The 17369-nt window shown below is 37.2% G+C and overlaps 1 long non-coding RNA gene across 2 annotated transcripts in view; it reads left to right on the top strand.

Moving 5' to 3' along the window:
* Positions 1 to 17369, top strand: part of LOC132686499 (uncharacterized) — a 72345-nt gene that overhangs the window by 42094 nt on the left and 12882 nt on the right. For both annotated transcript variants that reach the window (XR_013553208.2, XR_013553207.2), the window contains one exon: positions 7022 to 7072. This is a non-coding gene — a long non-coding RNA (uncharacterized LOC132686499). The remainder of the gene's footprint in view (positions 1 to 7021; positions 7073 to 17369) is intronic.

The following is a 17369-nucleotide window of genomic DNA, read 5'->3' as shown; positions in this document are numbered from 1 at the left end:
AAAGCACACCTGCTGGACGGTCCAAACAGTCCACCACTACAAGTAGTGGGATAGCACAGCCAAATATGCAACAACAGAGGGCATGCAACACACTCCAAAAACCCCTCCTGAAGGGCCAGGCCCTGGACAGTGTGTGACCACTTTTTAATATAGTAGTGCTCACAGGTGCAGGACACATAATAAGCTATTAAAACACGTAAAAGGAGCGCCTGGGTGGCTCAGTCAGTTAAGCATCTGACTTCAGCTCAGGTCATGATCTCATGGATCATGAGTTCCATCCCCGCATCGGGCTCTGTGATGACAGTGAGGAGGCTGGAGCCTGCTTCGGATTCTGTGTCTCTCCTTCTCTCTGCCCCTCCCCCCCTCTGCTCACACTCTGATCTCTCTTTCTCAAAAAATAAATAAACAATGAAAGAAACATCAACAACAACATGTAAAAGGCAGAAACCTAGTCAAAATGATGAAATGGAAGAATTCTCCTCAAAAGAAATTCCAGGAAGAAATGACAGCCAGAGAATTGCTCAAAACAGATATAAACAATATATCTGAACAAGAATTTAGTTTTTTTTAATGTTTATTTACTTTTGAGAGAGAGAGAGCAGAGAGAGAGACAGAGGGAGACACAGAATCTGAAACAGTCTCCAGGCTCTAAGCTGTCAGCACAAGGCCCAATGTGGAACTCAAGCTCATGAACTGTGAGATCATGACCTGAGCCAAAGTCAGGTACTTAACCAACTGAGCCAGCGAGGCGCCCCTGCACAAGATTTTAGAATAACACCCATATCTAATAACTGGGCCTGAAAAAAGCATAGAAGACAGCAGAGAATCTATTGCTGCCCAGATCAAAGACCTAAGAAATAGTCATAATGAATGAAGAAATGTTGTAAATGAGACACAAAATAACTAGATTCAGTGAGAGCAAGGATTGGAGAAGCAGAGGAGAGAATAGGTGAAACAGAAGATAAAATTATGGAAAATGGTGAAGCTGAGAAAAAGAGGGAAACACAATTACTAGACCATGAATGGAGAATTAGGACACCTAAGTGATTCAATGAAATGAAGTAATATCCATATCATAGGAGTTCCAGAGGAAGAAGAGAGAAAGGGGAAGAAGGTTTATTTGAACAGATTATAGCTGAGAACTTCCCCAATCTGGGAAGGAAACAGCCATCCAAGTCCACGAGGCACAGAGAACTCTCTTCAAAACCCACAAAAACAGGCCAACACCATGACATACTGTAGTGAAACTGGCAAAATACAAAGAAATACAACATTAGAAATGAAAGGAAAGCTTCCAGACTCATTCTCTGGAGCCAGCATTACATTGATTCCCAAACCAGACAAAGACCCCACTAAAAACGAGAATTATAGGCCAATATCCCTGATGAACATGGATGCAAAAATTCTCAACAAGATCCTAGCAAATCGAATTCAGCAGTATATTAAAAGAATTATTCACCATGATCAAGTGGAATTCATTCCTGGGCTGCAGGCCTGGTTCAATATTTGCAAATCAATCAGCGTGATACATCACATTAATAGAAGAAAGGATAAGAAACATATGATCCTGTCAATAGAAGCAGAAAAAGCATTTGACAAAATGCAACTTCCTTTCTTAATAAAAACCCTCAGGAAAGTCAGTATAGAACGAACATACCTAACATCATAAAAGCCATATATGAAAGGCCCACAGCTAATATCAGCCTCAATGGGGAAAATATGAGAGCTTTCCCCCTGAGATCAGGAACACGACAGGGATGTCCACTTTCATCACTGTTGTTTAACATAGGGTTTGAAGTGCTAGCCTCAGGAATCAGACAACAAATTGAAACAAAAGGCATCCAAATTGGCAAGGAAGAAGTCAAACTTTCACTTTTCGCAGATGACATGATACTCTACGTGGAAAACCTGAAAGATGCCACCAAAAAACTGCTAGAACTGATAAATGAATTCAGCCAAGTCGCAGGATATAGAATCAATGTACAGAAATCAGTTGCATTTCTATACACCAATAATGAAGCAATAGAAAGAGATATTAAGGGATCGATCCCATTTACAATTGCACCAACAACCATAAGATACCTAGGAATAAACCTAATGAAAGAGGTAAAAGATCTGTATGCTGAAAACTATACGAAGCTTATGAAAGAAATTGAAGAAGACACAAAGAAATGGAAAAACATTCCATGCTCATGGATAGGAAGAACAAATATTGTTAAAATGTTGATACTACCCAAAGCAATCTATATATTCAATGTGATCCCTATTAAAATAACACCAGCTTTCTTCACAGAACAAACAATTCTAAAATTTGTATGGAACCAAAAAGACCCCAACTAGCCAAAGTAACATTGAAAAAGAAAACCAAAACTGGAGGTATCACAATCCCAATCTTTAGCCTGTATTACAGAGCTGTAATTAAGACTGCATGGTATTGGCACAAAAATGGGCATTTGACCACTGGAATAGAGTAGAGACACCAGAAATGGACCCACAAATATATGGCCAATTAATATTCAACAAAGCAGGAAAGAATATCCAATGGAAAAAAGACAGTCTCTTTAGCAAGCAATAGTGGGATAACTGGACATTGACACGTGGAAGAATGAAAGTAGACCACTTTCTTACACCATACACAAAAATAATCTCAAAATGGATGAATGTGTGACAGGAAACCATCAAAATCCTAGAGGAGAAAACAGGCAACAACCTCTTTGAACTCTGCTACAGCAACTTCTTAATTGACATGTCTCTGAAGGCAAGGAAAATAAAAGCAAAAATGAACTATTGGGACCTCATCAAGATAAAAAGCTTCTGCACAGCAAAGGAAACAATTAACAAAATGAAAAGGCAACCAATGGAATGGGAGAAGATATTTGCAAATGACATATTGGATAAAGGGCTAGTATCAAAAATCTATAAAGAACTTACCAAACTCAACACCTGAAAAAAAATAATCTAGTGAAGAAATGGGCAGAAGACATGAACAGACATTTTTGCAAAGAAGACATCCAGATGGCAAATAGACACACGAAAAGATGCTCAACATTGCTCATCATCAGGGAAATACAAATCAAAACCACAATGAGATATTACCTCACACCAGTCAGAGTGCCTAAAATTAACAACTCAGGAAACAACACTGTTGGCAAGGATGTGGAGAAAGGTGAACTCTCTTGCACTGTTAGTGGGAATGCAAACTGGTGCAGCCACTCTGGAAAACAGTGTGGAGGTTCTTCAAATACTTAACAGAATTAACCTATGACCCAGCAATAGCACTACTAGGAATTTATCCAAAGGTTACAGTAGTCCTGATTCATAGGGGCACAAGCACCCCAATGTTTATAACAGCACTATCAACAATAGCCCACTTATGGAAAGAGCCCAAATATCTATCAACTGATGAATAGATAAAGAAGATGTGGTGTATACACACACACACACACACACACACACACACACACACACACACTGGAATACTAGGTGGTGATGAAAAAGAATGAAATCTTGCCATTTGCAACAACAATGTGGATGGAACTGGAGTGTATTATGCTAAGTGAAATGTGTCAGTCAGAGACGGACAGATATCAAATGATTTCACTCGTATGTGGAGTTTGAGAAACTTAACAGATGACCATAGGGGAAGGGAAGGAAAAATAAGATAAAAACAGAGAGGGAGGCAAACCATAAGAGACTCTTAAATATAGGGAACAAACTGAGGGTTGATGGGGGTGGGGAGCTTGGGAGATGGGGAAAATGGGTGATGGGCATTGAGGAGGGCACTTGTTGAGATGAGCAGTGGGTGTTTATGTAAGTGATGAATCATGGGAATCCACCCCTGAAGCCAAGACTACTCTGCATGTTAGCTAACGTGACAATTAAAAAAAAAAAAGTTAAACATAGAGTCACCATAGGACCCAGAATTTCCATAGCTAAATATATATCCAAGAGAATTGAAAACACACTTCCATACAAAAATTTGTGCACTAATTACTATTTTTTAAAAATTTTTTTAACGTTTATTCATTTTTGAGAGATAGAGAGAGACAGAGTGTGAGTGGGGGAGTGGCAGAGAGAGAGGGAGACACAGAATCTGAAGCAGGATCCAGGCTCTGAGCTGTCAGCACAGAGCTGGATATGGGGCTTGAACCCATGAACTGTGAGATCATGACCTGAACTGAAGTGGAATGCTCAGTTAACTGAGCCACCCGGGCACCCCGCTAATTAATATTAATACATATAATAGCCTTAAAGTGAAAACGACACAAATGTCCACCAACTGATAACTGGGTAAGCAAAATGTGATATATCCATACAATGGAATATTATTTAACCATAAAAAGGAATAAGGTACTGATACCTGCCACAAGGTGGAAGAACCTAGAAAACATTATGCTCAGTGAAAGAAGCCAGACACAGAAGGCTACATATTGTGTAATTCTATTTATATGAAATGTCCATAACAGGTAAATCCATAGAGACAGAAAGCAGATTAGTCATTGCCAGGGGCTGAGTAGTACAGTGGGAAGAATGGAAGTGACTGCTAACGAGCACAGGGTTTATTTTAGGGGTGATGAAAGTGTCCTGGAATTAGTGGTGATGGTTGAACAGCTTTGTGCATATGCTAAAGGACCTAACAACCATTGAATTACACTTTAAGTGGGTGAATTGTTTTGTATGTGAGATATATCTTAATAACATTACTAAGATCATGAAAAAAAAGTTAAGATGAATTTTGCATACCATAAAATTTGCCCTTAAAAATTAGTGTGAATTAATATATTCACAATGTTGTGCAACCATTACCACTATCTAAATCTCGAGCATTTCCATCATCCCCAAAGGAAACTTCATATTCATTAGAAGTCACACCTCAGCTAGCACCTGAGTGACTCAGTCAGTTAAGCGTCCAACTCTTGGTTTCTGCTCACGATCTCACTGTTTCATGGTTTCAAGCCCCGCATTGGGCTCTGCACTGTTAGAGGAGAGCCTACTTGGGACTCTCTCTCTCCTTCTCTCTCTGCCCCTCCCCCACTCTCACTGTCTCTGTCTCTCTCAAAATAAACTTAAAAAAAATACTGTTCACTTACTCATAAAAAAAAAAAGTCACACCCTAGTCCCTCTCCACTCCAACCCTTGGCAACCACTGATCTATTTTCTGACTGTATGGATTTGCATGCATTGGATATTTCATATGAATGGAATGATAGGATATGTAGCTTTTTGTGTCTGCCTTCTTTCACTCAGCCTAATATTTCAAGGTTCATCCATGCTGTAGCATGAATCAGTACCTCATTCTTTTCATGAGTGCATAATATTCCATTGTATAGATTTTATTTGTTCACTCATCAGTTGATGAACATTTGGCTTGTTTCCTCACTGTTTGCTATTATGAAGAATGCAGCTCTGAACATTTTATACAGGTTCTTGTATGTACTGATGTTTTTGGTTCTCTTGGGTATATACCTAGAGTGGAATTGCTAGGTCATATGGTAACTCTATCTTAATCATTTGAGGAACTGCTAAACCATTTTCCAAAGTAGTTGTATCATTTTCTGTTCTCACTGACAATGTATGAAGTTTTTATTTCTCCATGTTATTACCAACACTTTTCAAAATAATTAAAAAAAAAATTTGTTAACGTTTATTTTTGAGACAGAGAGAGACAGAGATGAACAGGGGAGGGGCAGAGAGAGAGGGAGACACAGAATCTGACACAAGCTCCAGGCTCTGAGCTGTCAGCACAGAGCCCGACACGGGGCTGGAACTCACGGACTGTGAGATCATGACCTGAGCCGAAGTCGGACGCTTAACCGACCAAGCCACCCAGGCGCCCCTTAAATAATTTTTTTTAATGTTTATTTATTTTTGAGAGAGAAAAACATACAGAGTATGAGCAGGGGAGGGTCAGAGAGAGGGAGACAGAATTTGAAGCAGGCTCCAGGCTCTGAGCTGTCAGGACAGAGCCCCACGCAGGGCTTGAGTTCACTAACTGCAAGATCGTGACCTAAGCTGATGTTGGATGCTTAAGTGACTGAGCCACCCAAGTACCCCACCAACACTTGTTATTATCTTTTTTCTTTAACTTTTTAAAATCTTTATTTATTTTTGAAAGACAGAATGTGAGCAGGGGAGAAGCAGAGAGAGAGGGAGACATAGAATGCAAAGCAGGCTCCAGGCTCTGAGCTGTCAGCACAGAGCCAGGTGGGGCGTGAGCTCACGAACTGTGAGATCATGACCTGAGCCCAAGTCGGATGCTCAACTAACTGAGCCACCCAGGCGCCCCCTTGTTGCTGTCTTTTTTAATTTAGGCAACCTACTAGGTATGAGGTGGTACCTCATTGTGGTTTTGATTTGTGTTTCTTTGATGCCTAATAATATTGAGCGGCTTTTCATGGTTTTTTGTTTGTTTGTTTGTTTGTTTTTTGGTCACTTGTATATCTTTTTTTATCTTATTTATTCAAAATGTATAATAGATCCTTTGCCCATTTTTCAAATTAGTGTATTTGGGTTTTTTTGTGTTATAATTGTTCTTGATGTATTTTGGATACTGAACTATTATCAGATATGTGATTTGCAAATAGTTTCTCTCATTCTACAGGTTGTCCTTTTACTTTCTTTGAAGCACAAAAGTCTTTAGTTTTGATAAAGTCCAGTTTATCTTTTCCTTTTGTTTCTTGTGATTTTGCTGTCATATCTAAGAATTCACTGCCAAATCTAAAATCAGGAAGATTTACATTTACATATTTTTGAAAGTGTTCTATAGGTTTCACTCTTATTTTGAGTTACTATTTTATCTATTTTGAGTTGCTTTTTGTATATGGTGTGAGTTAGGGGTCCAATTTCATTATTTTGCACATAGATTTCCAGTTGTTCTAGCCCCATTTGTTCAGAAGACTAATCGTTCCTCATTTAGTGGTCTTGGCACCCTTGTCAAAAATCAACTGGTCATAGATATGTGGATTTATTTCTAGACACCCAGGTCTATTCCACTGACCTACATGTTCATCCTTTTTTTCAGTACCACACAACAGATTACTGTTCTTCAGTAGTAAGATCTGAAGTCAGGAAGGTAAGTCTTCCTATTTTATTCTTTTTCAAGATTGTTTTTGGCTATTCTGGGTCCTTTGAGTTTCCATATGAATTTTAGTGTCAGTTTATTAATTTCTACAAAGAAGCAGCTGGGATTCTTACAGAAATTGTTTTGAATTTGTAGGCCAATTTGGGGATCATTGCCATTTTAACAATATTGTCTTTCTGTCCACAAACATGGGTGTCTTTCCTTTATTTAGATCTTTTTTTTTCTTTCAACAATATTGTGTAGTGTTCTTAGTATAGGTAGTGCACTTTAAAAAATTTATTCATGAGTAATTTATTATTTGCAGTGCTGTTATAAATTAAATTATTTTCTTATATAGTTGATTTAAATTTTTTTTTTTTATTTTCAGGGGACCTGGGTGGCTCAGTCGGTTAAGTGTTTGACTTTGGCTCATGATCTCACAGTTGGTGAATTAAAGCTCACATCAAGCTCTGCACTGTCAGTGCCCAGCCTGCTTGGGATTCTCTCTCTTGGCTTCTCTCTTTTCCCCTCCCCTACTTGTGCTCTCTCAAAATAAATTAATAAACTTTAAGAAAAAAAGAAAAAAAAGTTTTAGAGACAGAGAGACAGACAGACAGACAGACCGAATATTAAGCAGGCTCCATGCTCAGTGCATAGCCCAGCACGGGGCTGGATCCCATAACCATGGGATCATGACATGAGCTGAAATCAGGAGTCCAATGTTCAACCAACTGAGCCACCCAGGCACCCCTATAGTTGATTTTTCAATATTGATTTTGTATTTTGAAACCTTACTAAAGTCTTTTATTAATATTTTTCCCATTTTGGAAAAAAATCTAAAAATTCAATTTTTGAATGGATTTCCTAGGATTTTCTACATAAAAGATCATATTATTCACAAATAAAGATAATTTTATTTCTACTTTTCCAATCTGGATGTCTTTTATTTCACTTTTTTGCCTAACTGCCCTCTACTCCAATGTTATAAGAAGTGTGTGAGGGGATATCCTTGTTCCTGAACTTGGGTGGAAATTTTTAGTTTTTCACCTTTAAGTATGATGTTAGCTTGATTTTTGTAGATACTTTATATTAGGTTAAGGTGGTTTCCTTTTATTCCTAGTTTGTTGAACATTTTTATCATTCAGGAGTGTTGTATTTTGTCAAATGCTTCTGCATCTATTGAGATCATCATGTAATTTTTGTTCTTTATTCTATTAGTATGGCTTAATATGATAACTTTTCTGAGATAAATCGCATTTGGATATAGTATATAAACTTCTCATATGTAGCTCCATGTTTTTAAAGTTTACTTATTTATTTTGAGAGAGAGAGAGATAGAGATACAGCACGAGAAAGAGAGAGAATCCCAAGCAGGTTCCATGTGGAGTCTGATGTGGAGTTTGATCTCATGACCCCGAGATCATGACCTAAGCCAAAATCAAGAGGCTTAACCGACTGAGCCACCCAGGTGCCCCTCAATGTTTTTAAAATGTACTTTGTTGAGGAGATTAGCATCTATATTTATAGAGGGATATAAATATAGCATCTATATTTATAGGGGATTTTGGTCTGTAGTGATTTAATTTTCTTTTGATTTTTTTTTTTTTCTGATTTTGGTATCAGAACACTAGCTTCACTGAATGAATGGAGAAGCGTTCCTTTATCTTCTACTCTTTTGAAAGAATTTAAGAAAGATTGATATTATTCTTCTTTAAACGTTTGATAGAATTCACCAGCAAAATCATCTCATCCTTTACTTTTATTTGTGGGAAGTTTTTGTTTATTAATTCAATCCCTTTACTTTTTTTAGGCATATTCAGACTTTCTGTATCTTCTGTTTTGGTAACTTGTCTATTTCTATGAATTTGTCCATTTCTTCTCAGTTATCAAATTTGTTGGTGTAAAACTATTAATAGTACATTTTTTTATTTCTGTAAAATCAGTAGTAAATGACTCCTTTTTCATTCTTGATTTTAGTAATTTGAATCTTTGTTTCTTTTTCTTGGTCATTCTAGCTACATATTTGTCAATTTTCTTTATCTTTTCAAATAACCAACTTTTGGTTTTATTAATTTTCTGTATTATATCCCATTTTCTATTTTGTTTATTTCTGCTATAATCATTATTATCTTCTCCTTTCTCCTTGCTTTGGATTTAATTTGTTCTTCTTTTTCTAGTTTTGTATGGTGGAAGTTTAGGTTATTTTCTGAGATCTTTCTTACTATTTAATATAGGACTTTACCACTACAAAATTCTTCCAACACTGCTTCAGCTCCATCCTGTATGTTTTAGGATGTTATATTTTCATTTTTTTTTTATCTGTATCAAAGTATTTTCTAATTTGTTTCCTAATTTCTTCTTTAGTTTATCTTCTTAAAGAAGTGTGTTTAATTTCCACATAATGTGAATTTTTCAAATGTCCTTTTCTTACTGATTCCTAATTTTATTGACTGTGGTCAGAGAATATACCTGTATGATTTTAATCCCCATACATCTATTGAGACTTGTTTTATGGCCTAACATATGATCCAAAACGTTGGAGAATGTTTTATGTGTACTTGAGAAGAATGTCTATTTTGCTGTTGCTAGGTGGTATTATATAGGTGTCTGTTAGATTTTATTGGTTTATAGTGTTATTCAAGTCTTCTACTTCCTTATTGGTCTTCTATTTAGTTGTATATTATCTTTTATAAGCACTTATGGATTTAGTTTGCTAAACTTTGTTTAGAACTTTTGTATTTATTTCAGTCTAAAAATATGTGGTCCTGTGGATTTCAGTTGGTGACTGTATATGCAATGCTTTAGAGAGAAATTACTCATTATTCATGCTGGAAACTCAGGAGATGCCACTGACCTGGAACTATTTCATTTTCTTTTGAGGGTCTGCTCAGTATGTGAATCTTACAATTTACCATTCTTCCCCTGACACAAGACTTATTTTTCAATAGCAGTGGTGAAAGAAACATCAACTTCAGGCAACCTTGCTTCATGGGCTGTGACTCAGACTCTTCTACTTCCTCTTCTGGACTTCCTCTGGACTATAGTACAGGTTTTTGTTTTTGTAAAATGATGTCATTTGATACACTTCCCAGTGATATCTCAAAACAGTGTGTCCTTTCCAAGGTTTAGTTACTCTTTATGGAGGATTTTTCAGAGCACCTACCAGCCTAGGCCAAAAGTAGAAGATCTCATTTACTCTTTACCTGACTGAAATATAGATGTTGCCCTTCCCATCAAGAGGGTGACTTTCTCTGCTATCTACTCTTAATTATTCTTATTGAAGACTAACTCCATTACTTATGTTCTTGATTTCATAACCTTGAGTCTCTTCTCTACTTTTTTCTATTTGTTATCTTTTCTCTTCAGTGTCTTCAATTTCTCCCCAACTGGTGGCTCCTTCCCCTCAGTTTATGAACATTCTTAGTGACTACCAATACCAGAAAACCAGGTAACACATTTCCCTTGACTTGTCCTTCTGTGCCACATCCTTTTCTTACCCTTCTGAGCCAATATTTTCATTAACCACTATGCTATCATTCTGTCTTCATGTCTCCCTTTGAATTTAAACTTTAAAAAGTCAACACTGAGAACCTTCACTTCTCTACCTCCCATTCACTTCTTAACTCATGGCAGTTTGGCATCTGCTCCCAACTGCCTTCACTAGGTGTTTCCAATGTAACCAATTGCATTCTAGTTTCTATAGTGAAAAATTACTAGTTTTTATCTCACTTGATCTTTCTGTAGCACTTACCATTGCTGGTCACTCCTTCCTGAAAGCTTGGACTTCTCTTGGATTTGGTGATACCACTTTCTACTGGTTTTCCTGGATTTTCTCTGATCTCTTCTACTTGGTAGCTTCTTTTGCCCACCTCTTGAAATATTGATTTTCCCCAATTTTTTGACCTTGGTGCTCTTTCATCCATAAACACTTATACACTGATGATCCTAAATCTATTTTGTCATATCATCTTCCTTTCCTAAACTCGAAGACCAGCATATCCAACTCTGCCAACCATAGTCTCTTGGTTATTCCATGAGTATCTCTTTCCAAACTTGCCCCAAACTAAACTTATTTGTTCAGTAAATAGTATCCACTAGGTTCCCAAAATATATATATATTCCTACATTCATGGAGCTTATGGTCATCACCTGGTTACACAAAGAAGCTTTCTCCTTGTTCTGTCTTTCTTTTGTCAGAGAGATGAATCACTATTATCCCTCCATTCAGTTAAACCATAACCTAGGCATTTCCTTAGACCACGCGTTCTGTCTAAATTCCTAATTCTAATTTGACTGAAGTCCTGTCATTTCTACTTCCTCTTGGATCCCCCCCCCCCCCCGCTCCTATTCACTATATCATTGCTGTGATTCAGATCCTTAGTTCTTACTGCAATGAAAATAGCACCTCCTAATTAGTTTTCCTTTTTTTTCTCACCCCTCCTTTGCAATACTTTGCATTACTATAATTCTAACACCATGACTTACTTCAAACTCTTTAGAGGTTTATTGTTGCTTTTGATTGGTACACAATTTTCATTCCTTTCTTGGTTGCTATTGTCTTCTTCCAGTCTTATCTTTCACTTTCCTAGCATATTGCCTCTTGTGTAGGAAACAAGTTTATTGAGGAATTAAAACTTGTTGAAGTATATATATGAATTCTTAGATTTTTTCTTACAACCCACCCTGTCAGGTTACCTTTTTCCATTGGATAATCATTCTTCTAAAGTTGTATTATCGTTCCACAACTTTCTGGTCATCTTTATTAGAGCAGCCCAACCCTTCAGTACCTAAGAATTGGTCTGGCCTATTTAAAATCCTTTGGCCTCAAAATCAGTTCAGACTTTGCTGCAAACTCTCACTTCATGTCAGTTGGAGAAAGGTGTGGTCTAGCTCTGAGATATCTCATTTTTATATCTCTTCTAAGCACTAGTGTGAAAGTAGGAGTTTGGAGTAGGGAAGAGGGATAGAGAAGCAGAGGGTAATCTGATTTAGTTTGCTGTTGACCTTTGCTGATATGGTTTCCATGTAGATTTTGCATGGCCCCTCTGTCTCTGAGAAACTCCCCTAGAGGAGCAGCCGTGTCTTATTCTGATACTCCCAACATTACTTTCTCTAGGTTGGGAATACCATTGCTTGGTCTTATGCCTGCCTGAGTGGCTTTATGGCTCTGTCCATACATTAATTTCTACATTTCTTCATGTGGAGTTACCAAACTCCCAAAGTCCTCTTTCATACCCTCCCAATTTTGTAAAGTGTTGCTCCCTGAATCCTCAGAGACATATTATGATACTGTTCCTTCAGGCTCTCCCAACATGGACTACTCCAGCAAACCTACTGCCTCCAGAAAAATCTGAACCAGAATTCAGCATTCATCTTTTTGTTCAAGCACTTTGCCAAATTTGAGAGAACTTATGGCAAGCAGCGCTTTCTTCCTTTCAGTGGTATACAGCGGCTGAATAGGGCATCAGTACCTAGACTCATAGGACCCTCTCCCAAGATCTGTCTCACAATGTGAGTGATGTTACCTGAGTGATCCAGAAATGGAGGAATACATTTAAATATGACTGGAGATGGACGGTGGTGATGGTTGCAGAACAGTATGAATGTACTTAATGCCCCAGAACTGTACTTTCTACATTCTAACTTCGGTTAGAATGTAAGTTCTATATTATGTATATTTTGCTACATGAAAGAAAAAACATTTACATATGAAACACCAAAGTGATTGGTGGGAGAGGAGCTTCTGCAGTTCAGCAGGCTTCTACTTGATGAGGGAGATGCCAGTTTTCATTTTTTACAGGTGCTCTGATTGGGTTCTCTTGGAGCTCTCTTAGCTTGGTGTAAGAGAATGCATCTCCCTTCCCTCTCCAGTTGAGAAGGAAGGAAAGAGTAGCCTTTCTCAACAGGCACTGCATGCCCTAAAAGGCTGTTGACTTATTTTTCCCCAGGCTTACTTTTATATTGCTGGGAATTAAGAATGTTTGTTTTTTGGTTGGGGCTGTTATCCGATGCTTCTCAGTAATTCCTGCAGGAATATGAGTAGCCCATCTACTAGGGCTGGGGTCTATATAGAATGTGAAGTAGTTAGTATTTGCTTTGGACATTAACCTCAATTCCAAAAGAAGATAACCTCACTTGACATTCCCTTACACAAATTTGTACTGATATGTCAAAGTATAAAATGAAAAATGCTATAAAGAAGTTAAGAGAGAATAGACAGAAATTTAAGGATTTCTCATATTGCTTTGCCCTTTTAGATAAACATTTCATGTCTTTATTTAGAAATGAGAAGGATAGGGAAGATGTACCCCCACAAAAGACATGTTTGGGGTTCTGATTATGTATGTTTGTTTCCCTTTCATATCTGCCTGCATTCCATATGTAATTGACCTAAGGTCCCAGGAGGCAGAGTAGGGATCTAACCCCATTAAGTGAGGCTCAGCTTCAGATGTTGGAAGTAGGGCAGAGATTCTATGACATTCGTGGATGTGCCCCCTCTTTCATTATGCCTTGGTGCCTTTGCTCTTGCAAATGTAGGGTTCCAAGATAGACCACTTAGACTGAAATCAAAGTAATTCTATAGTAAATGGATAGAGCAGGTAAGGTCCTAGGACACCTAACTTTGGTCCCCCTGGATGTTCAACTGACTCTCAATCTTTATTTATCAATTTGGGGAAGTGGCCAGGATCCTGTTTGAATCTTAGGTGGTTCAATAGCATATGGATGCTCTCCTCTACAGCTTTAGATTAGGGATGTTCTTGATTGTGAAAAATGAAAAGACAAGCAATAGACATGAAGAATTCCATGGATCATGATGAGAAGCTGTAAGTGCAGCCATTGCCTTAAAGCACCATGAACTTCTTAAGCCTCACTGTGCTTCATTCTGCTGAAACTCCAGCGTGACTCAAGTTTGACCATTTGGAAAAAGTAGCTATTAAGAATTTTGCATGTGCTATGCCAGCTGTATGTCATTTTTAGAATATGGCTTTAGTTCTCTATTTTGAGCAGGCATTTTATTCAGTTTCCAGTTGGTCAGCATTACTAAGAGACACTCAATTCATCAGAGGTTACTTACAGGGCAAGCTCAGTGGGAAAGGGAGATGCAGTGATTCTAAAGCATTATGAATGCAGTCCTTTCAAAGGGAAGTGGCTTAGTTTTAACTTGAGATGCTGCTACCATGTTCTGCTAGACAGCAGCTGCCATTCCATAGTTTAGTTTGCTTTTTTCATTTTACTAAGGAATTCTCAAAGTCTTGTGAGTTATTTCAGAGATGTTTGGAATGATATTCTTTATTATTCTAGGAACTTGTTTGATAAAAACAGTTGTGTATTCTAATGAAAGATACTAGGTCCAAAGTGGATAAACCTTTCAGCAAGGGCAACATAACTTATAGCAAAAGCAACATTTTTCTCCTGTTATCTCAGATGCTCGTTTTTAACTCTCAGAATGATCTATACTCACACTTTTAGCCTAAAGCTGAATTTGATAAAAATGAGTTTCTTTTTTATGCTCCTTTTTTTGACATTAAGTTTTCATAGAGTGAAAATGCATATATCTTAAGCATATGAAAAATTTAATGAGTTCTGCTTAATGTACATTCCTGTTGAGCCATCATTGCAATCAAGATATAGACTATTTCCATCACCCTGGAAAATTTCCTTACTTTTACTTCCATTCTCTTGACCCCCTATAGGCAAACATTGTTCTTTTTGTCAACATAGATTAGTTTTGCCTGTTCTAGAACATCATGTAAATAAAGTCATGTATGTGTATTTTCTATGTCTGGCTTTTTTTCACTTACTATAATATTTTTGAGGTTTGTCCTTATTGTTACATGTATCAGTAGTTCTCTGAGCTTGTGTACCTGTAAGTTAATTTTTTTCACCCAAGTGGGAAATTTCAGCCATTATTTTTTGAGTGTTTTTGTTTGTTTGTTTGTCTTCCATCTCATTCTTTGTCTCTCTTTTTGGGACTTTGATTCTGTGATTAGACTGTTTGATATTGTCATTAATGTCACAGAAGTTTTGCTCAGTTTTTCCAATTCTCTTTTTCTCTTTTCCTCAGAAGAGATTTCTACTGATATTTCCTCAAGTTCACTAATTTATGTACTTTAATCTGCTCTTACATTCATCCAGTAAAATTCTATTTCAGGTATTATAATTTTCAGTTCTAGAATTTTTATTTGGCTTTTTTTTCATTGTTTCTATTTCTCTGTGGGATTATTATGATCTAGTTTTTACTTTAAGTCCTTAAACACATGATGATGATAGGAAAATATAGGATAAAACAGGGAGAGAAGGAAGGATTAGGACCTGATGTCGCTGGGTGGGGAAAAATACCTATTTTGGAACAATGTTGGGAGTGTCTGACCACAGCAAACCCCCCCAGGTGTAAGGTTCCTCTTAAGAATGTAACAGACCCCACTTATGCTCCCTCAGGTTTCCCTCATGAATTTGACAAAAGACCTAAGTATGGTCATAGGCCACCCCTCATACAATGGAAACGAGCCAATCCAGAATGGACAACCCAGCACCTAGAGTTATCAAGCCAATAAGGGTAGAACCCAAGAAGGGACAAGGGGGAAGAGGAGGGGAAGGGCTGACCAGAACCTTATAAAACAAGGACCCTTGCCAATAGTCCTCAGGCATTCATTTTTGAATGTCCCCTCTGTAAAGAGAACTTTCCTACTATTCTTCCTTTCTAATCTTATACACTAATAAACTTTGCCTGTTGCTCATTTTGTGTCCACTTCTTCATTCTTCAAAGTGGTGAGACAACGAATCCCCAGTATTGAAGTCAAAAAAATCCTGCAACATTATCATAACCTCTTTAAAGTATTACTATGCTAATTCTAACACATGAGCTACCTCAGGGGCTGTTTCTATTGATGATGTGGGGTTTTTTTCTTGATTATGGGTCACCTTTACCCATTTTTTAAAATGTATGGTAATTTTTTATTATATTTTGTGTGTATATATATATATATATATATATACATTTTGTATATATTTTATTTATATATATATAAAATATATATTTTGTATATATATACACAATACTCTACATAATGCATATTTATATATGTAAAGTATATATATTTTACATATATATATATATATATATATATATATATATATATATATAACACTCTACATAATGCACTATAGAGACATTAGACGCTATTATCTTCCTCTCATGAGTGTTGGTTGTTTGGTCTAGTGGTTCAGTTGCTGGTTTGTCACCTTGATCTTAGGTATGCTTGGTTTGTTATAACATATCTCTGGTGTTAAAAACAAACAAAAATTCAACCGAGTAAACTTAATGATATAATTGGTTTTATTTAAGAATTCATGAATTAGGCAGCATCCTATCTGGCAAATACAAGGGAGTTCCAAGGAGTTGTACAAAATCAAAGGCTTTTGTAGGAAGAAACAGGGCAGGACTAGTAACTTATTAGCTAAAGAAAAAAAAGTATTGTTATGGGCAAGGTCCCTAAGCTGGGGGGGGGGGGGGTGGAAAGCAGGGGAGTCTTATCATGCAGATTACCTCATACTTGTTGATCAGGAAATTCCAGACTGATTAGTTTAAAATTCTACCCTTAGGAGGGGCTAAAACTACAATTAGGTTAGGTATTAAGTCTTGGTGGGGCTTAACATGTAGGTGACTCCATTTTGAAGCTGTTCTTTTTAACACTGAAAAGCCTTAATATCTCTTAAGGCCCTCTAATTTTGTAAGATTGGACTCTAAACTTTGTTTCCCCAAGAGGTGTGCAGTGAATAATTTTTTTGCAATTTCAGACTTCTAGCAGTTCTGATCTCTTCAAATTGTTCTTGATTATTGGTTCAGAGTTAGCCAAGAATTTTAAGAGAATTTATATGTAGATTTTAGGGGCTTTTGCCTTGTTTTTTTTGGATTCCCCATCAAATACCAACTACTTTGGGATCCATGAATGCTACTAACTGACTTCTTATTATACTGTCTTTTTGCTTGAGTTTTCTCCACCCTGCATCAAATGTGGACTGGAAGTGCCCCCAGGGGAAAAGCCATGAAAATGTGCACCTCACCCAATGAATGTGGTTTAATTGCTCTTAAGGGTCTAAAATCTACAGTTTCTGCCTGCTTATGATTGCTCTCTGGTGTCTTCAATAGGTGTTTTATTTTATTTTATTTTTTAAAATTTATTTTGTTTAGAGTTAAAAAAATTGTTTTTGGGGGCGCCTGGGTGGCTCAGTCGGTTAAGCGTCCGACTTCGGCTCAGGTCACGATCTCGCAGTCCGTGAGTTCGAGCCCCGCGTCGGGCTCTGGGCT

The sequence above is a fragment of the Panthera onca genome, chromosome F1 (assembly GCF_046562875.1).
Source record: "Panthera onca isolate mPanOnc1 chromosome F1, mPanOnc1 haplotype 2, whole genome shotgun sequence".
NCBI lineage: Eukaryota > Metazoa > Chordata > Mammalia > Carnivora > Felidae > Panthera > Panthera onca.
The sequence above is the reverse complement of the archived record's forward strand: the minus strand, read 5'-3'. Positions and strand labels throughout refer to the sequence as shown.